This window comes from Bubalus kerabau, chromosome 2, assembly GCF_029407905.1.
Source record: "Bubalus kerabau isolate K-KA32 ecotype Philippines breed swamp buffalo chromosome 2, PCC_UOA_SB_1v2, whole genome shotgun sequence".
Lineage (NCBI taxonomy): Eukaryota > Metazoa > Chordata > Mammalia > Artiodactyla > Bovidae > Bubalus > Bubalus kerabau.
Window position 1 is genome coordinate 139312534 of NC_073625.1, and position 23946 is coordinate 139336479.

General features: G+C 39.0%; 1 long non-coding RNA gene across 1 annotated transcript in view; it reads left to right on the top strand.

The window, feature by feature from the left end:
* Window positions 1-20227, top strand: part of LOC129643871 (uncharacterized) — a 28438-nt gene extending 8211 nt beyond the window's left edge. Inside the window, exons 2-3 of the long non-coding RNA XR_008710564.1 lie at window positions 18944-19083; window positions 20102-20227. This is a non-coding gene — a long non-coding RNA (uncharacterized LOC129643871). The remainder of the gene's footprint in view (window positions 1-18943; window positions 19084-20101) is intronic.
* The last annotated feature ends 3719 nt before the right edge of the window (window positions 20228-23946 follow it).

Here is a 23946-nt window from a genome sequence, read left to right on the forward strand (position 1 = left end):
CTCACTTTCAGAGGAAGAGCTAGGAGCTCTGGTGGGGTGGCTCACACAACATTAGGTCCAAGTAGAAAACCAATTTATATTTACCCCCATTGAGGACTGAAACTGGGAGGGCTCATTTGTTCCAAGTGGGGAAGAAGAACTACAGACTCCCTGCTCTAGGCTGTGTGGGTTCTTATCATTTACCTCATCATGGGGTGTCCCACAGACACTGACCTGGAATTGTTTCGGAATGAGACTACAAAGACAAATGCTTGTGATGGTGCTCCGTGTAACTGTTTCCATCAGATATCACATTTAAATTACATTATGGTTTAGTCTTTCAAATATTGTTTCTCTAAGCAGAGCTGCTCCTTAACTTGCGACACTTCCATTACTTGTAACATTTTATCCAAAATGGGAGGCTCTATCTAAGGAAGTGATTGACAAATTGACTGAAACTCTCTTTCCTTGTGTTAAAAGACCAAGACCTATACACTCTTCACTGGGTAATTTAGTAGTCTGTGATTGTCTTAGATCCAATCATTTCGTCAGGTATCAAATAAACTCCAGTTGAACTGAATATTACCCTCTTGGAGTTTGTCAGTAGGGTATTATTTAATTTAAGATGGATTTAGCGATTCCTCTTTCAAAGCTTGAGCAGATATTTTAACTGAGAAATGAATTTGTCAAAGTATGTCCTTCCCTACATCAAACCTCTATTATGGTGCATTTTATTTTCATGGGAATACATGTCTTCTAATATAATTGTGCTTTTTAAGTGCATTACCATTTGGGGATATATTTTCTAATTTTTTACCTAGGAAACCGAAAAGAACAAGATAAAAATACCAACTTAATTAGCAGACTACTTTTGTAAAACCTAAATATTTGCATTTAAAGCAGGCTCTTTTAAAGTCTTTGTTGATGGTTAATAGTAAACATTATGAGACACTAGAATAGTAGAGGCCTAGCACGTAGGTACAGATTAGGTAGAATAGAACTTCAAATGAAAAAGGAGCCAATGAGCTCCTCGAGTGGAAAGAAAACAATTGTTGCATAACTTTTTGAACAGTTAGTTAGGAAAAGTAAATAATTTTTAAAAATAATTTAAAAAATAATTAGGAAAAAAACAGTCTTCTCTACTGAGGAGACTCACCTTTGCTTAAATTATCAGATTCCAGATTTCATTCTCTCTTGTCACTTTGAGCCAGTTTGCCTGCCTCATCTTCTTTCTCTTCTTTTCTAGTAGCTTCTTTTATAAACATTCTAAAATAATCTTAGGTCAGAAAACAACTTCCTTTGATCCTGTTCCCTTCTGTCTATGGCATTATAACTCTGATTCACTTGTAAACATTGTGAAACTTATCTACCAAGCATGTTTCAATCCTTTGCATACTACCATTTTCAACTATATTTGGTTTGTTATTATTATCTTTGTATTGTCAGATCCAGAGAAGGCAATGGCAACCCACTCCAGTATTCTTGCCTGGAGAATCCCAGGGATGGGGGAGCCTGGTGGGCTGCCGCCTATGGGGTTGCACAGAGTCGGACACTACTGAAGGGACTTAGCAGCAACAGCAGCAGCAGCATTATCAGATCTCTTTGTTATTGTTTGATATGAACTCTGTTGCCTGGATGCACCCCACCCATACTTTGTATATGAAATGTCTTCTTTCTCTTGGCTTCCTGGATTGACACTATATTTTTTCATGACTATTTTTTTTTTAACTGTTATGTTTTTAAAACTTTCTCTCTTTCTCTCTCTCTTTTTTTAATGTGCCCTACTGCCTGGTCCAAAGTATTGGTTTGCTCTCCCCAACCTTCTTCTCAATCTGTGCTCATACTGAGTGGGCTCATCCGTTACCTGGGCTGCAGCTCTCATTATGGTGAATTCAAAATCTAAACAGATGAGACAAAAGTCAGTTGGCCCACTTTAAGAAGGAAAAGTAGATAATCTAGGTAACAAAGGTGGAAGGATAATTTTAGACAAACTATGAAAGAACACTCAATACATTTGATTACAAAGTAGATTTATAGGCTTTAGTTATTAAAAAAGAAAGAAAATTGACCCAAAGCACTGAATTCAGAAGATAGAGAAGATAATGGAATTGCTGCCTTCAGAGACAGCCAGGCTTACATGATGGGGGCCATACAGAGTACAGTGTAACTCTTTATGTTTAGAAAATAAAGAGACTTGAGAACTTCACTGATCAAATAAATTCTTAGTAAGGGTTTACCAGGCTTCCCCAGTGGCTCAGTGGTAAAGAATCCACATTCCAATGCAGGAGACACAGGTGACAAAGTTTCAATCCCTAAGTCAGGAAGATTCCCTCGAGGAGGAAGTGGGAACCCACTCCAGTATTCTTGCCTGGAGAATCCCATGGACAGAGCAGCCTGGAGAGCTTTGGTCCATAGATCACAAAGAATATGACAGGACTAAGGTGACTGAGCACACACGCACACACAAAGGTTTACTAACAGACAGTATTAGAATCCAAACTTTGATCTTGTGGGGCCACCATACCAGGCAGCCTCTAAAAAATGAGGAGGAATTAGAGTAATTTTAGGAAGTTCTTTCTGTTTCAAAACCACTTCAACAATGGTTTGCCCCAACCAAATAAACATCAACTTTTATTAAATAATGCCTGAATTCACAGGGGAAATGCTAAGTTATCAAGGGTAGCTAACAAATATTTCATTGCTCCTTCTATTGTTCAACTCCCTGGAGTCTGTCAGCATTGCTGGCTGCAGGAACAATTCAGTCCTTTTAAAATTCTCTAAATTTAGAGCTTAGATGCTCATAAAATCATTAATCACACGTAAGTAAACAGACTGATTGTCTGTTCCAAAACACTGAAAATTTTGGGAAAAACAGGAATATAAACCTCCCTTAAAGAATGTACTACCTTTGCTTTGTGGGCATCTCCATTTTTAAGATGATACTTGGTCCTAGATAATTCATAGCACATTCTCAGTTGACAGATAGGTTTTTTTCAGTGAGATTATTGTTTCGCAAACTTTCCTTTCTCATTTAGCTTAATTATTAGTAATTTAGGTATGCTCAGAAATGCAAATGATCCAACTTAATTAAAAATACAATATAGATGAGAGGTATATATTGAATGAGATTTTGTTATAAAAGAAGTCAATCTTCAAAGGACAAAGGCCCACTTCCATACACTGCCCTCTCATAAATGGACTCTTCTTGGGAATCCACTGGTGTTTCAGTGGTTAGGATCTACACTTTCACTGCTGAGGGTCACTGGTCTAGGAACTAAGATCCCACAAGCCACACTACATGGAAAATAAAATGACTGCTCTCCCTGCCTCTCCGTCCTTTCAGCTTAGGAAATCACTGCATGGGTGCTATACAAAGACTTAGAACTTTAATGGATAGGCCATGCTGATTGAGCTTAGGTATTGTTTTTCATTTCATTTTTGTGAAATTCTTACAATTAGAATATATGGGCTCAAAAATGAACACTCTGGTAAGATCACAAACATTTATGGAAATGGTAAATGGGTTTTATTGGGGCTTCCCTGGTGGCACAGATGGTAAAGAATCTGCCTGCAATGTGGCAGACCAGGGCTTGATCCCTGGGTTAGGAAAATCCCCTGGAGAAGGAAATGGCTACCCACTCCAGTATTCTTGCCTGGAGAATTCCATGGACAGAGAAGCCTGGCAGGCTACAGGTCCATGGGGTCAAAGAGCTGGACATGACTGAGTGACTAATACTTTCATTTCATGAATTCATCTGTAATATTGCTTTTCTCCTAAACTCAGCCGGGCCTTGGCAATGTGAATTTTTGTTTGGAGGAAAAAAAGCAAATAATTTGAAAACATGGAACACTTTGTTGTGGGCTAGGCCTGGGTGGGCAATACTGTGGGACAGAAAGAGAACTGAAGATAGATTTAATCAATCACAAGAAAAAGAGATTAAAAAAAAATCCTGTTCCTGTGCAGGAGTTTGCATGGGTGCCCGTGCCCTGCCCCCTCCACAGAGGGTATTATATTCAAGATCCCTGCTCTACCAGGAAATAGAACTCAGGGAATAAAAATAGCACCATAAAAAGCCATATTGTACTTAAAACAGTTTTTATGGACTGATCTTTAATATCTTTCTGAATTTCAAATATAGACCCCCCCCCACCCCCCCGAAAAAGAACTTTTGCAATATAATTGGATTATACAGTTTTGGAATCTCTAGCCAGAATAAATTAAAGGGGAGTCTCCTGGATATTTTATATAATAAAATTATTTTTCAGGTTTAGCACCCCAAAAGCGTGTCTCTCTCTTGAAGAATGGGAAAATTTCCTTTAAGCAGATAATAAGAATTTTGTAACTATTTTGTTCTGCTGCTGCTGTTTGTTCTAGTCTTTAATAAATTCAAGTTCGAGGATTAATCATATTAATAAATCTGGTTCTTAATATGTTGTTGGCTTGTATGCCACTCATTCCTTTTTATTATTTTGATTTTCAGCTTCTAAGTAAGCAACCTAAGTATAAGCTGCCTTAACTCTTTTTTTTTTTAAGTATTGCAACTAACAGAAGAAGTCAGAAGAAACAATATTATTGCAAATTATGTGCTACATGTTATAGATGCATTACCTAGCTATCTCTCAGCCTACGGTATAGATCTCATTACTCCATTTTTATAAATGAAGATTGTTGTTGTTCAGTCGCCCTGTCATGTCTGAGTCTTTGTGACCACATGGACTGCAGCATGCCAGGCTTCCTTGTCCCTTACCATCTCCTAGAGTTTGCCCAAGTTCATGTCCATTGCACTGGTGATGCCATCCAGCCATCTAATCATCTCTTGCCCTCTTCTCCTGTGTTCAATCTTTACCATAAAGGAAGATGGGTTCAAACAAATCTGAAGTGACAATATTGGTATTCAGACTTCTCTGTATGTAACCACTTTATTGCATGAGTGATATTCGGATACGTTATAATCAGAACACAACATTTTTCTTCTAGGTTTGCATTCTAGAAAGGTCCTTTGCTTATCCCCATCACTTGATCAGGAGATTGTACACCTTTTGAGTCACCTGCAGCTCAAGACTACTTTTTATTTCCAGATATTACCAAGTCAGATACTTCTTAAAACAAACCTTCAAACATCCATCTTATTCAAAGTTCTTCCCTGCCATAGCTGAGGTAGGAGCTGGGCATCAGAGACTGGAATGAGCTGCTGATTGGAGACTTTTTACTCCTCTCCATTTCCTCAGCACTTGGTTGTTCCAATGTATCTCTGTGTGGTGTCTCTTGACCAGGGTAGGGGTGGATTGGCTTAGTTGGGGCTGGAGGGAGATGGGGTAGGAGGGCGATGGGGTAGGAGGAAAAGGCACATCTCTCTTACAGTAGGCTCTGTAGTTCATCTCTTGATGTCCTCTTTGATGGCAAATTTCTAAATGCTGTCTGACACAGGGGATTCATGTTCTGGCTGACTTCTTGAAACCTCAATTCTCCTACAGCAAGGTACTTTTCAGCTTCTTCCTGTGGGATGCCCACCATCCCACAGGAAGTATGTTTTGAACCCTACCTTCAAAGGAAGCCATTTTTCATGAAGGAACTAAAATCTTCTTGTTTCACAAAACCGTCTAAGTGCAGTTTGCTTCCCGCATCCTCCCATTCTCCCAGTTCCCCCATCCTTCCACTTTCTGCACTCTTCATTTGAGAGGCAGTGACCAGTTTCAATGTTTGTATAGGTCCTGGGAACATATGTCAGGTTCTCTACATAGCCAGCTGGGGAGTGAGATCCCCACTGTGCCCCTTTAAGACACTTAATATTTCTTCTACTTATCATGATGTGGAAGGGGGCATACTGCGACAAGGCTGATGACCACCTTGGTTACCCTCTCTGATGTACTAGTGCTCTCTTATATAGCTAGGAAGTAGGGGTCCATTGCTGCATTGATTTTGCCCTCTTAAGTTAGTACCACATGGATATGTCTAACCCCTTTCTTTAGAATGTAGGAAGTATCTATTATCCATTTTTCTTGGCCTTGGGGCTTCAGCTGAAATTTAGAGGCAATAGGACAAGCCCCATTTAACATTCTGTGATAGTGTTTTTAGAGTTAATAGTCTTATCACTATAACATGCCGTTTCCCAAAATTTGAGAGGCACTGAACATGTCTGACTCCAGGAAAGCAGGAGGAGCAGGTAGAGTTTCTTTCCTTCTGCGCTGTTTCCATCTGCCCCTAACCCTTCTAGGCCTCACCTTATTCCTACCAGGAAGTTAAAAAAGAGAAGGATGTTTTCACTGTCCATTGCTTTGTGTGTTTTTAAAAATGTATTTACTTATTTTTGGCTGTGCTGGGTCTTCACCGCCTCGCACAGGCTTTCTCTAGTTATGGTGGGTAGGGGCTACTCTTTGTTGTGGTGTGTGGGCTTCTCATTGCAGTAGCTTCTCTTTCTGCGGAGCACAGGCTCTAGGTACGTGGGCTCAGTAGTTGTTGTGCACAGGCTTAGTTGCTCTGTGGTATATGGAATTTTCCTGGACCAGGGATTGAACCCGTGTCCCCTGAATTGGCTGGTGGATTCTTACCCACTGCGCCACCAGGGAAGTCTGGTTTGTGTTTTAATAAACAATTTTCAGTGACAAAAAAGAAAAAGTCAAATCTAATCCCATTCTACTCTCATTTTTCAAATGCCCTTTAATGTAGGAGTTCAATATGAAAATAAGTGTGTGTGTGTGTGTGTGTGTACACACACATATATATAATATATAACATGAATAAACCTTACATTGTGAAGCTCTTTTCTACCTCTGTTGTGTTTTATAAACATGAGATACATATTTTCTGTAACAAATATAATATTGAATTACAACTATAGATCATCAAAATGTCAGGATTTGCCAAATCTAGAAGTATTTCTACGGAAATAGTCGTATTCAAGCGTTAAGCACTATACCACCTTATTCTAGTTTCTTTCCAACGTGGCCAGTAGTTGGCCTGTCAAAAATGTTATGAAAACAATCACTAATTGAAAAAATGTGTAGATCTTTTTTTTTTTTTTGGTTTTAGTACTACATAGCTGTGTGAGTTTGGCAAATGTGTTAACTTATCTTCCACTCGGGGTTCTTATAATTAAAGACTCTAAGTAATCTTTATAAGCACAAAAGGTTAACCATGCACAGAGTGCTCAGATGAAGCATTTCAGGGAAACACTGAAATCTTTCTAAATAAAGCTAGAGCCATTGAAGCTGCTGACTAGAAAGTAACCCCTGACTGATAATATGTCAAGACGAGCCATTATCCAGGATGGGTTGCTTTGATTTCAGTAAAGTGAAGTGCTAATCTAAGCAGTTAGTTCTTCAGACTTTCCAGAGACTAAAAAGGATGCATACCAGCAAAACAAACACACTTACAGAGCATGTAATTTCTTAAACTGACAATCTGGTCTGTGTTTGCTAGTATTCATATTCACAGAATATTAATAATATTTCTGAAACATTTTCACAAGTCATAGATTATTCTTTATAAACAGATGTGTTTAAACTATGGATGAATATCCACTGGTTCCAAAATAAAACTCCATGGCATAAATTACAAGGACCTCCATGATTTGGCTTTCTGCTAATCTCTTCAGTCTTGTGTTTCACCTTGCCCTGACTCATACTCTGTCTTTTGGCCATACTCAGCTACTTGTTTCTGCTTGAAAAAACCCAGATGATTTAAGCCTCCATAGTTTTTCACAGGGTATTCCCATTGTCTACCATTCTAGCTATCTACTGCTGCTGCTGCTAAGTCGCTTCAGTCGTGTCCGACTCTGTGCAACCCCATAGACGGCAGCCCACCAGGCTCCCCCATCCCTGGGATTCTCCAGGCAAGAACACTGGAGTGGGTTGCCATTTCTTTCTCCAATGCGTGAAAGTGAAAAGTGCAAGTGAAGTCGCTCAGTCGTGTCCGACTCTTCGCGACCCCATAGACTGCAGCCCACCAGTTCCCCCCATCCATGGGATTTTCCAGGCAAGAGTACTGGAGTGGGTGCCATTGCCTTCTCCTAGCTATCTACTGCTGGGTAATAAATCATGCCAACACTTGTGGTGGTCCTGAGAGGTGGTGGTGCTTAGCTAGGTGGCGCTTTCTCAGTGAGGTCTGTCCTGTGGATGCAACCAGATGATGGCTGGAACTAGAACTGTCTGAGACTTGTTAATTCACATGTCTGGTTCCTGGGCTCAAAGGAGTCAAGCAGCAGAGATCTGGAACAATTGGCTTCTTGGGCATTTCTCCATGTGGCCTTTTGAATTGATCTCTCCAGAATGGTAGCTTCAGGAGAGTCAGACTTCTTACGTGGTTTCTTGAGCCTTCAACTATACATGTATCAAATGAACAAGAGAGTCAGGTAGAAGCTACATCATCTTTTAGGACCAGCCTTACAGTAGTTGCACAGTATAATTTCTATTGCATTCTATTTATTAGATGTGTCATTAAGGACAGACCATGTTCATGAGGAGAGATATGAGGAGTGTCAGGGAATGTGGGGACATACTTTCAGACCATCATATACATACATAGCAAACACCTGTTACTTTTCAAGGTGGTTATCTCCACTATGATGCCTTTGGACCATGTTCACATCCTACTTTATTCCTTTCCCTTTTTCACATTAATCATTTGCTCCATTGTACCTCTACTTATATGTGCTGCTATTACTACCTGTATGATTATATGTATTAAATAAGACATATGAGAGTATATGTGAAGCTTATGAATACCAGAAGATTCATTTACTACAAATCAGATTTGTTTTCCAAAGTGATATTAAAACATTTCTCCAAAGTTAAGAACATTAGGCTTTGGGCATCATGGAAAATTACAAGTTTCTTACTACTTTGTCTATATCAAGGAACAGGTGACTAGAAACCCTAAACTTATTTTTTCTTTGCTAGAATTATGGTCATTGTAAGTACAGTGTCTTACCTTACATTAATAAAAGCCCATAGTCAGTTTTGAGGCACTGAAAAAAACTAGAGAATAATGTAGAATACATTCATCTTCTTTCTCTCAGTAGATCTTCCAGCACTGATTACCGTGAGAGACATCAAAGGTCCATAAAAGTCCAATATAGTAATGGAAGAAGGAACTTTTCCAAGTTGAATTTAAGATGTGATGGATTTGCAAAATGTAACAGCTAACTTCCTGGCAATTGTATAATGAATGATAAGCAGAAATTAAGCAATGCATTTCTATTTGCTTTAGATTTATATATTTGTCTTTTGGATACATGCTGGCCATTGAAATGGACAGCATTAATCTTTGGCATCTTCATTTCATGCCATATATAAAAGCTAGTTATAAAGGGTGTTGTAACTCTCATCCAAATTAGTGTAAGCAAAGTTATTTATATTTAATTTTCCCAAGAGTCAGACCTCTTACTTCCTATGCATTTCTATATCAATATTAGCACATTATATGTTGAGAAATTTTAAAAAGTTGAATAGTTTACTGACATATTTTGGCAACTTGAGGTCTCTGGCACCCGCAATTGCATGGGGAATGGGTAATTTTTCCTTAATAGTAGAAGGATAGTAGGGGTCACATTTGGCTCAGAATCATGGGTAGAGTTTTCATTAAACATCACCCTGTAATCATTACTCATTGCACACTTTAGCGGGACAGCTGATGAGGAAGAACGACAGAACAGGGACATTGCCATCAACAGTCAGAGCACGCGTAGTCTCAAGAGTGTAATTTGGTTCCACTAGTACTTGGAGACACTTAATGTCACATTATGCTACCCTACAACAAAAAAGAGTTTAGGGGATAAAAATTATTGTTTAGGGAAAATGTGTGGTTTTCTCATGGCACACACGTCAAGTTCTGTTCAAATAAAAGCCAAGACAAGTGAGAGATCCTATCCATTCTCTTGTGCCTTTCACTTTAGGACATTGTATCCCATAATTTCAAAATGTTTCCTCAGGCAATGCATCCTTCACTCAAATCAAGTGATATGGAATGAGAGATACTGCTCAATAATCAAACAGAGATGGAGGTAGAGGTAGGCTCTCAGGCTCTTTTACTAATTTTTCTATGCCTTTAAAAATAGCATGAAAAAATTTTTACACTAATTTCTCCATGGTTGTTTTATGTTTTTAATTTTTTAAGTTCAGAAATTGTGAAAATGATGATCACTCATTTATTTTTGGATATTTTAATCCTAAATCTCTTGCTTTGTGATTTTGGGTATGTTCATAAAGTGAAAAACAAAACCAAAATCTCAACAATCCATGTACACGTGGTGTTTAGTGTTGGCACACATGGATGGCTTGAGAAGATTTATCCTGTTCGCAGTTTTTATCAGCCACACTCCTCTCCTTAAGCTTTCCCCAAAACAAACAGACGTGCCAATAAAACAGAGAGCATGTGTGGCCAACAAATCTCTTTGATGAGTCTCTGAGTGTCCGATTCCAGCCAAATTACTGCTCACAAGCCCTTTCTATAGAGAAAATTTCAAGTTGCCACCATTTACCTAATTTTCATTAGCACACTTAGCTCCCATAAAAATTTCCCACTTCTTCAAATACATATTTGCAAAGTATGAAAAAAATAATATCTGGATACTTATTATCTATGCTAATTTATGATTTAAATTATAATAGAAGGGTAAAGTCAGAATTCTATTCCCTAACAGGTCTGGGATAAAAACTATTGAAAGAATGAAAGGATGAGTAAGGTCATTAATATATAATAATCACTTGAAATAATTTTGGAGGGTTTTATAAATTTATTTTGAGGGGAAACTCTTGAGGGGGTCACAATTTGGACAGTGATAGCAAACACAGACTCCTTTCCTTATTGAGGACTGTTCATCATATTTCCCTTTTCCTATCGTTTGTTTTTATTTTTATTTTTTGGGTTTTTTTTTAAATATAAATTTATTTATTTTAATTGGAGGTTAATTACTTTACAATATTGTGTTGGTTTTGCCATACATCAACATGAATCCGCCACGGGTGTACACGTGTTCCCCATTCTGAACCCCCCTTCCTCCTCCCTCCCCGAACCATCCCAGTACACCAGCCCCATCCTGTATCATGCATCAAACCTGGACTGGCGATTCATTTCATATATGATATTATACAAGTTTCAATGCCATTCTCCCAAATCATCCCACCTTCTTCCTCTCCCATAGAGTCCAAAAGACTGTTCTATACATCTGTGTCTCTTTTGCTGTCTTGCATACAGGGTTATCATTACCATCTTTCTAAATTCCATATATATGCCTTAGTATACTGTATTGGTGTTTTTCTTTCTGGCTTACTTCACTCTGTATAATAGGCTCCAGTTTCATCCACCTCATTAGAACTGATACAGAGTGAAGTAAGCCTATTATACAGAGGTGGATGAAACTGGAACCTATCGTTTGTTTTTAATTTGACTTCTGCCTTTCAGATGACCTTAGTAGTCGCTTTTATTTTCCCTTTTTTTTAATTTGAGGTTTATTATACAGTGCATAAAAAATAATTTAGTCTAAAAAGTAATTATAATCTATATCCGCCAACTATACCCAGTGCTGAACCATATCTAGCCCCATTCCTCAATACATTTGCAATTTTAGTGGGTAAAAGAAAAAAGTAAGTGACTGAATATAATGAAATGTTATAAATATTTTAATAGATGTCTGCATATAAAAAGTGGATGCCCAAAATAGGGTGTGGTCAGTTGTATTCCTTGGCAAGAAGAAGGACAGGGATGACTTCATAGATTAAATTAGAGGTGAGTCTTAGTAGAACAATGAGGTGGTACAGGATTCTAGGCAGAGAAGTTACAAACTCCTGAAAAAATCTGGATATGTTTTGTTTTGAAATCCTAAATGGGACTGGGAGATGAATATCAGGGAGAGGGCCTTAGTACTTCAAATTTTCTCTAGAATTTCAGTTCTGAGGTTTGAGAGGGACAAACCTGGAGGCAGAGTGACCTGATAGAAGGCTGTTTGGGTAGCCCAGAAAAGGATTATGGTATGGATTAGTGAACACAGAAACGGTATGCAAATTCAAGGACTTCTAAAGAAGTACACGTTTCAAGAATTGTTAATTAACTGGATGCAGAGAGGAATAAAAGAGGGTATAAGAATCAGCCCCAAGTTTTTATTCTAAGTGAACCACTTAAGTTGATGGTGATACTACTGTAAGATAGAAAATTTAGCAAAGTTGCTCCATAATGTGAATTTGGATATAATGGGATTTATGATTGGTTCCAGTCCTCCTCCTGGCCCCAGGGAAAGAGGAACATGAGGAAACAAAACAGGAAGGAGGAATACAAAGCAAGGAAGAGTTGGGAAATGTGTTCCTTTTAATTATTTGAGCCTTTTTTCAGTCAGTGTATGGCCATCTGTATTCAATATATGTTTCACTATCTTTACCTTTGTGCCTATTACAATTTTATAACATGACTTTTACATTAACCTTACAATAATGTGACCTTGAATTATAACCAACACGATCCTTGGACCCCACATATAACATTTTGGTGGTGTTCTACACTGTGTATAAGTGCAGGATAGCATCAGAGATGAACTGAGTTTTTGTGGTGCCTACCATGCATGAACATGAAACCCATTAAATAGGTATATGAACCTACATTTGAATATCAAAACTGTTTGAGATGGAAATACAGACTTGGTTGCCATCAGTATATATTTGTAGTTGAAATCATGGTTATATTTGTTGTGGGAAAGTGACATTTTACGAGTAGGGGAAAAAGTAATCACGATCAAAAACAGTTCAGGGCATCAAATGAATGCAGGATCACGCGAACTAAAAGAATAGGGAGATGTTTTGAGAAGAAGAAAATGAGGTAGGAACCTAAGACTGGAAATTTCCCCTGTGTTTGATTATTAGAAAGCAGGTCTTGAACACAACCATTTTATTAGGTCTTGGACACAACCATTTTAGTGGTATTCTGGGGTGAGGGGGGTGGAAGACAGATTGTAGTGAGATGAAAAATGAATGAAGTTAACAAAGTGAGATTGAGTGCATCCTTTCAAAATATTTGAATGAGAAGGTGAGAGTAGGATTCACAGTAGTTATTCAAGTAGGTGGGATCAGGAAGCTTTAACATGGACAAAACTTCAGCCTTTCTGTGGTGTCAGGAGCCAGAGAGAGGTCTAGGTTTCAGGAGAGAGTGTGGCTAGACTATAGAACAAATATCTTGGATATTGACAAGAATGAGATCAAGTGCCAGGATGGTAAGTTTAGCCTTGAGAAAGAGAAAGAACACTTCTTTCTCTAAGGTTAACTGAGAGGAAATCAATTTGTAGATCTGAAGTAATCAGAAATAGATCAGGAGGAATCAGAAGGAAAAAGTGACCTTGGGTGCTGTTCTCTATTCTTTCAGAGAAATGGGGGGGAAGCCTGATGATAAACCATTAAAAGGGGATCTTGAGTGCAAACTAACAAAGATTCAAAGTTAGTCGATGTATGTTAGTGAGAAAATTGCTAAAATGGACCCAAGTGATTTCTGTTTTCTTAAGCATTGTTATAAAAATACCCTGTTGTCTTGATTACTAAAACGAAGGAGTGAGAAAAAAATTGCTGTTAAAAAAAAAAGGAACACTAGACTGAGGGTCTGGAGATGGGCTTCTGATTATGGTCTGGCCATCGTTTAGCTCCATTTTGTTAGAGGAGACAATATAAGAGGTTTCTCATCTGAAAGGAGAGATTGAACTAAATAACCTCTAAATTTCCTTCCTCATAGAAACCTAGCTTTATTTGTTTTGATTTTGATGAAGGCAACTAAAAAGTATGGAGAAATGTTTAAGCCACACTAATTTATATACCCATGCTGTGCTGTGGACACCTGGCAGCAAGAGACAAACTATAGCTTCAAGTATGGGGTAGAATTTTTTGTTTATTTCAAAAATATTTATGGCATCCTACTTTGAGTCAAACACTGTGCTAGGTGTTGTGTGAATAAAAAGATGTATTAGATGGGTTTAGGTCCTCGAGGGAGCTTACAAACTAGTGAAAGAGTGGAATATACATCTTTCAAATGTTGAAACTATAAAACCAAAGACAAGAAGAGACAATAAACATTCCAGGACTGACTATAACAATGTAGATAGTCTTTGTTCCCAGGCTGTTTGTTAATTGCCACAGACATTTGCTGTTAATTGGCCAGGACATTTTCCAGTTCAGTTCATGTGATGTGCTGCTAGTTCCCTCATGTCTACTAAATCTGTTGCCACTGTAGCCTGGAGAGATTCTCAAAGTACCATAGAAGACTACAGAAATGTTACCTCCCTGCAGAGGGAATTGGTTTGGGCATGAACCCATGAGCAGTTTAATGTCATTCAGCTTATGCCTTGTGTTATCCTTGAGCTAACTAAACTCTGCCATCAGAAGCAGTGTTGCTGCTTGGGGGCTGAGGATTGGGGGTTTCAAGGGATAGTATTCTATTAAACTTGACATTAACTCCTCCTCTGCTTATCTGCAAACCAAATGATTGCTCAGGACTCCTTCCCTTCCTCTTTTCTTCCCTCTCTTCTTTCCTGCCATTCTCTCTCTTTTCCTTCTTTACTTGCTCATGTAGTCTGTAAATTTTTATCCCACTGTTGCTGGGCCCTGTGCTAGATGATAAAGGTGTAGGGATAAAAAGTATGGTCTTTTTTCTTGTAAAGCTCATACAGGAAGAACATACAAACAGTCGTAATTCAGCTTGATAACTGTTCAGATAGTATTGTGCAATAAAGAGAAAGAGGAGTGATACATCTAAAGAGGAAAGAAGGCATGGATGATGGTGAGGGGAGACATTTTGAAAGGAGTCTTGAAGTGTAGCCATGTGTGCATTTGTGCATATGTTTTAAGGGGAGATACTATTGCATCTTCAGAAGTTCTGAGGCAAGAAAGGGTCACAAGTAGGAGAGTTTGATCGAAGTCTGAACATTTTGTTTCTGTTCCAAATGGCGGAAGAGAAGTAGAACCTTAACCCTACTTCTGCCACTTACCTGCTAAACTAGAGTATATCCATTCTTCTCTCCTATTCTCTCACATCTTCTCTTCAATTGAAATTTCATCAAGGAACATCTCCTACACACACACACACACACACACACACACATGTCACAGGACCTTGTCTTAATCTATTTGCACTACTCAGAAAAAAAAAGTAACTTTCTTGTTGTTGTAGAGTGTCTATGTGCTATTATCCATTTTTACTAGTCAGGCTGCTGCTAAGAACAGGACAGAGTCATTAGGGTAAGTTCCAATGGTTTGGAAGAGCTATAGGGTACAAAGAAAAGAGTGCCGAGTATGAGGTTGCAAAGGTGGACAGAGGTCATATCTCCACGTACCTAATGCCACTCTGAAGAGAATGAATCTTATTCAGAAGGTGATGAGAGCCACTGAAGGTATTCAAGGAAGGAAAGACAAAACCAGATCTATATTTTGCTGGCCATGATTTACTCTGAATCATGAATCGTATTTCATAGTATATAGTCAAGAATTTGGCATGGCCATAAGAGGTCTGGTTTTTGCCCTGAGCTTCTTGGTGGTGAAGTGAAGTGAAGTCATTCAGTTATGTCTGACTCTTTGCGACCCCATGGACTATAGTCTACCAGGCTCCTTGGTCCATGGGATTTTCCAGGCAAGAGTACTGGAGTGGGTTGCCATTTCCTTCTCCAGGGGATCTTCCCAACCCAGGGATCGAACCTGTGTCTCCTGCATTGTAGGCAGACGCTTTTACAGTCTGAGCCACCAATCCACATCAAAACTGATAGGAGTATCTCTGTTCAGAGTAGGGGATGGCCATACCAGATTTTAGGATAAGGCCAGTCATATTTTATAATCTTAAGGTCAAGATTAGTTATGACAGGGAGACCAGTCATGTGATTTAGTCATGTGGTATCAGTCAAACTGGAGGCTGAGATCAATGACATGGGGAATAAATCAATATTATGTAGGAAATTCTGACAGTCCAGTGTGTACTTCCACCTCAGGCTGCAAGGGTTCAATCCCTGTTTGGGGAACTAAGATCCCACATGCAGCAAGATGTGGCCAAAAAAAAAAAAGTCAATCTTTTATGTAATGGAACACCAATAAAAATGATGAATTCTGATGCTTGGGTAAGTCTTCTTGGTGGCAATGCTCCCTGAGTACTGCCACAGGTTGATGCTGGGAAAGTAATGCATCCCGACCCCATGGGGAGCAGACCAAGGAAGCTCACATTTAGAACCTCCTCGACAGTAAGTTTTATGAGTTGTTTCAGTGAGTTATTGAAACCGATGATGACTTTGGGACACCGCTCTCCCCACACTACCACACACTGCCAAACTTACAGTTGGTATAAAAATTGAGGCCAGTTTTGGGGACTGTGCCTTCTAATTTTAAGGTTGCCTGAAACCTCTTACATTAGTTAGTGTTGGTCACTCAGTAGTATCCAACCCTTTATGACCCCATGAACTGCAGCCCTCCAGGCTCCACTGACCATGGAATTCTCCAAGCAAGAACACTGGCGTGCGTAGCTGTTCCCTTCTCCAGGGGATCTTCCCAACCCAGGGATTGAACCTGGGTCTCCCACATTGTTAAAGCAGATTCTTTACCATCTGAACTACCAAGGAAGTCCCACTTCTTACACATAGGAGTTAAAAGTAGAGGCTTTGAAGTCAGACTTGAATATAAATCCTAGTTTGGTTGCTTTTCAATCTGTGTTACCTCTCAAAGTTTTACTTCCTTCATCAGAAGCAGATGCTTTGGTGCTCTGTATCATCTCCCTTGGCTTACCTTGGGTTTAGCTGAAGCTGTGCTTAATAGTTCATGTGAGCTCAGACTCACTTTGCCCTGGTGGTAGATCAACTCTGGTGTAGGCTGTGTATCTCCCTGGGCTGTAGGAAGCTCTCAATCAAAACAAACATGGCCCAGGGGGGCCATGGCCAAAGGGGGACAGCAGCTGTAGTAAATGCCTCAAACTCTCACCATTTGGATGGCCATTTCCTGGAGGCCTCCTGTCCGTTTCTCAGATATTCCTGCTCCTGTTGCCAACAGCGGCAGTCATAGCAATTCATCTTATATTGGCTTTTCCTCCCTTCCTTACTTCTGCTTTTCTTACCTAAGACCTTTCTCATGCTCTAGTTTAGAACCTAAACTAGGACACTATCACACTCTTACTATGAAGATTAAATGAGATAACATGTTTATTTAAAAGAGAATTAGTGCTTTGTATATAAAGGCTGCTATTAGAACATGACATAAAACAAGCAGTATTTAAATGGCTGGAGAGAAGGGGATTCATTTGAGAGATTTGGGGAATTCATCTGAGAGATTTAAAAGATATTGGATGGGTATAATATATGCTTAAATATGCTAAGAGATAGTGTGAAATCTGAGATGACTTTGACATTCATCAAGGAAGAGACTATGAGAGAGAGGCAGGTTTAGTGGTGGGAAACATTGAATTTAATATTTGACATATGAAGTTTGATATTCTTGTGAATAGACAAGTATGACTGTTCATCATGATGTTCTTTCTACATCTCCACAACTAGAAAGACAGACAGTCTAAAAACCAAGTTACCACTGATCCTAAGTAACTCTCAAAATCATCAGATGTGTATAGAACAGATTACAAACCAGACGTGTGGCCATTCACATAAATGACTTTTGTTTGATCTGCATAGTGCTTCCCCATGTTTTGGTACCTTTTGTTGTTTGTTTTATTTATTTTTGAATCATTTCCTAAGTGATTTTATATGAAAATCAAGATTTTTATTTTTTCTTAAAAACAAAATCAACTTAACACTAACCCTGCATTTTTGAATGGTAACACTCAGGTGGGCCTGAACAGCCTGTCACTTGTAGAATATGACATGCTTTCTTCAGCTGACCACATACCAAACCATCTGCCTTTTAGATCAAGGGTGAATTGCTATTCACAATGCAGGCGATTTTTAGTTGTTCTTATAACAGAAGCACATCATTCATTTTTGTTATGTGTTTGCTTCCTTGTAGGCATTTGTGATCAAAACCTGTGCAGAATAGGACAGTAGGGGATATTAAAGGGCAGGTGCTTTGAAAAAAGGTGAAAGAGAGGATCTTGTGCTGAGTTGAATAGTTTTCCATCAAAATTCATGTTCACTGGGAACCCAGGAACGTGACCATATTTGGAAATAGGTTGTTTGCAGATGTAAGCAAGTTAAGATGAGGTAATTCTGAATTAGAGTGGACCCTAGATTCAATATAACTCAAATCCATGTAAGAGGGCACACACACAGAACACTATGTGGCAACAGAGGCAGAAACTGGAATGATGCGTCTACAAGCCAAGGAGCATCAAGGACTGCCAGCAGCAACCAGAAGTTAGGCAGAGGCAAGGAAGAATCCTCCCTTAGAGAGGGTATGGCCCTCCCATCCTTAATTTTGGAACTCTAGCCTCCAGAAATTTGAAAGGAAAAGTTTCTTTTTGTTTAAGCCACATATTTTGTGGTACTTTATTATAGCAGCCCTGTTATAGCAGCAGGTTTTATAAGGATAAGATGAAGAAAAGAGAAAAACAACAGAAAAGCTGGTTCAAGGAAAAGAGCATCATTATTATGATCAAATGCTGCAAAGTGGTCAAATAAACTAAGGACTGAGATGGTGCAAATGACAAGTAAGAGTTTAGTGATGAGCCTGGGAGGAGCCCTTTCAAGCGAGTGATGGGAGTGAGTGGAAACCAGAGGGAAGTGGGCAAAGGAATGAATGTGAATTCAAAAGACACATGTATACCTGTGGCGGATTCGTTTTGATGTTTGGCAAAACTAATACAGTGTTTCAGGTTTAAAAATAAAATAAAATTAAAAAAACAAAAAAAACAAAAGACAATGCCAGTGAGTAGATTCAAGAAGCCTCTCTTGGAAGGAGATGAGAGCAACAGGATAATAGAGGCTTATCGCACTTAGGGAGCAAAGATAATTTTTTTTTAAGATAGATACTGTGCATATCTGTAGTGATCAATTGCTGATGTGCCTACTGATCCACTCAGCACCCTGCTCCAGCTGTTCTATTAGGAAGTCAACATGGATGAATCACACTGGCGGGCTCTGGTGCACTCTGACTGCTGGTGAGTTTGCTCAGTGGGAGATACCAGCAAAAACAGAAGCAGTGTCCAAAAGTGAGATCAAGGTATTTATTGCCCTGCCTTCATCCCTTCAGGGGTCATGGGTTAGCATGGTTAAATTATCCACAGCTTCTGTCTGGTGGTACTCTTCCATAGCAATGGTTCTCTCCCAGCCTTCTGATAAACGCTCCCTCCTCTTGCCCCTTGGAAATGGCTCTTCCCCTGATTCCTCCTCACCTTCCCTCATAGGCACTCCTCCTTGTCAATCTTCTCAAAGAATTAAATCCATTTCCCTGTCTGCTGTTTGCTGGACATGGATTAACACATAAAGGAACCTTCTCCCAGGGGCCCAAGGCACACAGCTTTGCCTTCTTGCACAAGTCCTTTTCTTTCCTAGAAAGCATTTTGATGACAAATCCCAAGATATTTAGAAAACTGTTCTTAAATTAATGGCTTACAAGGAGGAATTTCCTCCCTATTTTCTGTTATTGTCATTATTCTATTTTCTGACCCTTCTCATAGTTCCCTCTCTTCCATTCTGGTTCTCTCCACTGTCAGAGAAAGTAAAGACCTCCACCGGTTTTAAGGCATGACAGTTATGTGCAGGCCTCTTTATTTGAGGGGAATAGAACACATCACCTGCAGATAATGGTGAACTATGTGCACAGAAATGAGGCTTATTATTTAGAATGTATGTGTATGTGCATGCATGCAAGCACATGTATATAAAACAGTATTTATTGTCATCCTAGAAGTGCCCAGGAGGAAGAGAAATTTGATTTGATGTGGTTGAGATGTCAGGTTTTGGGGCTGTAGTCCATGCTCTGCTAATGAACTGCACATGACCAATGATAATTCCCAGTTTGGAGTTTTCTTCCCTGTCTCTTGCTTCTGAGTTCCTTTCTCACATCCTCCTCAAGGGACTTAAATTTTTTTCCTTCCTTCTCACATTCTGCATCTGCTGCCCCTCAAACGGTGTTTTCTCTAAAGCATGAAACAATGCTTAACTGTCTCTTATTTAAACAAACAAACACATAAACAAACAAAACTCAAAAGATCATAACTTCTGTACCTGCTTTACAGGAATGTTATGGGGAGCATGAAACCGACTTGGGTGTAAACTCCATGCAAGCAGCGATTACATCTACCTTAATCTGTGCTGCATCTCCAAGACCTTGCCTGTTACCTGGATAATGACAGAAAATAAACTGACCAATGAACAATTATGAAATGGATACATAAAACAAAATAATACATGTGCTTTGAAAGTGGTGTAAGATATAAATATAAAAGCATATATCCTAATTCATTTTTGAGTAAACTTTGATGAACTATAATGCACAAGCAGAAACATGCACACACCATAGCACAGCTCAATGACCTTTTATAAAGTACTTTTATAAAGTACTCACAATGCAGAGCCAGGACCAAGGTCAAGAACCAGAATATTAGCGACACCAGGCACCCCAGCATTCCCCACCTTGTTCCCTTCCGGTCCCTACAAGCTTCCTCACAGGAAGCTCTCCTGTATCCAGTTTTCCTGATGCAACATTTTGCTTGGCAATTTTAACCCGTATTGTTCTGTGACATTAACCCATTCTTATGGATACACAATATTCCATTGTAGGATATGTGGCAGGAAGGGAAAGGGATAAGGCACAACCCTTAAAGAATGACACAGCCAGTTGAGAAAAACTTAGGACAGAAACTGGTTAGAACCGATTAGATCGAAGATGGTGGAAAGCTCAACTCCCTGTAGACCTTGGGCCTCGTTATGCACTTATTGTAATATATTACCATATGCTAAGTGATACGCCCACAGGCGCCATGACAGTTCAGCGGCAGACCATAAAAGGCCAAAGAGCGCCTCGACTGCTCTCACCTGAGGCAGCAGATTGCATTCTGCCTATTGATGCATCTCTCTCAATAAACCTGTTTTCACTTCACCACTGCTGGCTCTTGAATTCTTTCCTGCTGCTGCTGCTGCCAAGTCGCTTCAGTCCTGTCCGGCTCTGCGACCCCATAGACGGCAGCCCACCAGGCTCTGCCATCCCTGGGATTCTCCAGGCAAGAACACTGGAGTGGGTTGCCATTTCCTTCTTCAATGCATGAAAGTGAAAAGGGCGCCTTCTCCTGGAATTCTTTCCTACAAGAAGCCGACAAATCTTACTTGGTGGGTCATTCCAGGAGCTTGCTAAGATGTGGGACATGACCATCCTCTGGCACCGGGTTTTCCTGCAACCAATATACTAAAATTTAGGAATCAGTCCTACTTTCGATAGACATTACCTTTATCGCCAGGCTTCGGCTGCTGTGAATAGTGCTTCTCTGAACATTGTCCTATGTGTCTTAGGTTGGATTATATCCAGTAGTAGAATTGCTGGGTTATATAGTTGTTTTTTTTTAAGGCTATGTATTAAAATGTCTCATGTAAACACTCCTAAAATACCTAATAAGTAATAGAAACTCAAATTTACTCAAGTAAAAAGGATTTTATTGCAAGCTACACAAATTCCACCAAATTAAAAAAAAATGGAAAATTACCAAAAGCAGACATATGAATTCATAAAGCACAGCATTTGTGTTTAAACCACTCTACATATTTTAATAGATCCAGAAGCACTTAAAATTTTATAACCCAGAAGGATGCTCATGAGGAGGCCACTCAGTCATCAAGAGCAGATTAAATTGTCAGGATAATGTACTATATTTTAGGAAAATTTTTATTAAAAAATTAAAATATAATTTGAATCTTAATAAGAAAAATATTTAGCAATGTGGGAATATCTTCCACCCCAAACTTGCTTTACTTAGGAGTCTAAATAGCCGCTATTTATTGAGAGGGAAAAAAGTACACTTTTTGTATGGTGAGGAAAAATATAATGGGGAAAACTTAAATTTACTTTCAGCATATTTTAAATAAGGTATATTTTCTATACTTTAAAAACACATTTTATAAGAACATATGCACAGTAACCATTTAATAAATATATTAGTTATGTATAAATTATTTACTTTTCTTACATATAATATACATGTAATAAAGTAAAAATAGAAGGATTTTCATTAAAATTTGTTGATTAAATATCTATATAGTGCATATAATATGCATCATGTAAATTTTATATTCATGTACCTACATTATTAAAAGTTCTATTGGCCACACAGTTCCTCACAGGTGATGAATTTGTGCTGGAATCTTTATTCTGATTTCCACAGTGATATTCTACCTACATCATTAGGGAGGTAATTGCTGTTTTCTCTAGGTTCTTATAAAGGTGACCTCGTGCTTTGTTATTCAACCTTCACTGAAATGTGTCATGAAGTGCAAGAGAGAACAGGACTATTATATTATTAGATAAGCATACCTGTCCCTTGGCTAGTTCAAAAGGACATTGTAAGAATTAATGAGATTATATCACTGAAGTACTTTTAAATACTGGAAAAATTCGAACGATGTAATAGCTATGACTTAAAATAATCACCAAAGGTATATATCAGGAATTTGATTGTATTTCATTCAAAAATTATTAAGTCAATAAATTAGCTTTATAATGTCATTTTTTACTAAATTCAAAGGGTAGAGTATGGGATTAATTTAACTTTTGTGAGAGAGACCTTTTCTGTAAAGCAAGATTCTGCCAGTGGCAAGTTTGAAAATGCAGCCCAAAGGGGCTTAACCATTATAGGGAATTGATTAACTCAAGTAATTGAAAAGGCTGGGGGTGGTATACCTTCAAGCTTGGCTGGGTAGCAGAGGATGGAGCAATGAAACGGCTACACTCTTCAGTCTCTTCTCAGTCTTGCTTTCTCCTCAGGTGATCACCATTGTCAGGCAAGCTGTGCTACATAAGAGCGAATTGGGTCAACAGCAGTTTCACAGGCTTTTCAACCCAAGTGGAAACCCAGAGAAAACAGCAGCTTATCTTTCCCAACAGTTTTATGCAAGTCCCCAGAATATTGTTGGTCCACAGGCATTCCCCACTGTGGTCAGTATGAAGTGACCTCTGTTAGCCAGGACTGGGCCACCAGTGAGTGGATCCAGGAGTCGGTAGTTTCAGCCTTGTCTGATCCCTAGTCTGAATGGGAAAGTGCTCTCTGTCCAAAAGAAAAGTAGGTGCTGCTACCAGTGGATGAGACTAAAGGCAAAATCAGCAAAGGACCAACTTTTCTTTTCGTTTTAAAAAATTTTAGTCATTTATTTATTTTTGGCTGTGCTGGGTCTTTGGTGCTGCAGCGAGTGGAGCTGCTCCTCATTGAGGTGCACAGGCTTCACTGCACGGGCTTCTCTTATTGCCGAGCACTGACTCAGTAATTGTGGCACACAGGCTTTGCCCCAGGCATGCGGAGTCTTCCGTGACCAGAGATCAAACCTGTGTACCCTGCAGTGGCAGGCGGATTCTTAACCACTAGACCAACAGGGAAGTCCCAGGTTTTCTTTCATCAGTGTGAAACATATGAATCAGAAAGCTTAAAAAAAAAAAAACTTCCACCGAACCCAGTTTTGTTTTTAACATTTCTTGAAGATTGATGAAACATTTAACAGTTAGTGCCTAAATGTTCTGGCACTCTAAATTACCTTCTGTGTTTAATGAAACTACTTGTCAAAATCTTATTGACTCTGTTTTTCAGACTCACTGCCATGTTTTATCCCCATTAAGATCACAACTGTACACATGTTAATCAGGATATTTGGGACTCATGATCAAATACAATGAATATGTAGGCCAAATCTGATGACCCTGTTATGTTCGAACACCTACTAATTAGGAAGCTGTGAGGTTTCCGAGAGCGAGTGACACGTTAAAACTCCAAAAATTAGAGGAAAACCAGAAGACCAATCAACCCGATTTTATCTGTAGAAGATATTCTCCACAAATAAATAATTAAAAAGGAATTTAGAGCCTCAAGGGGGAAATTAAAGATCT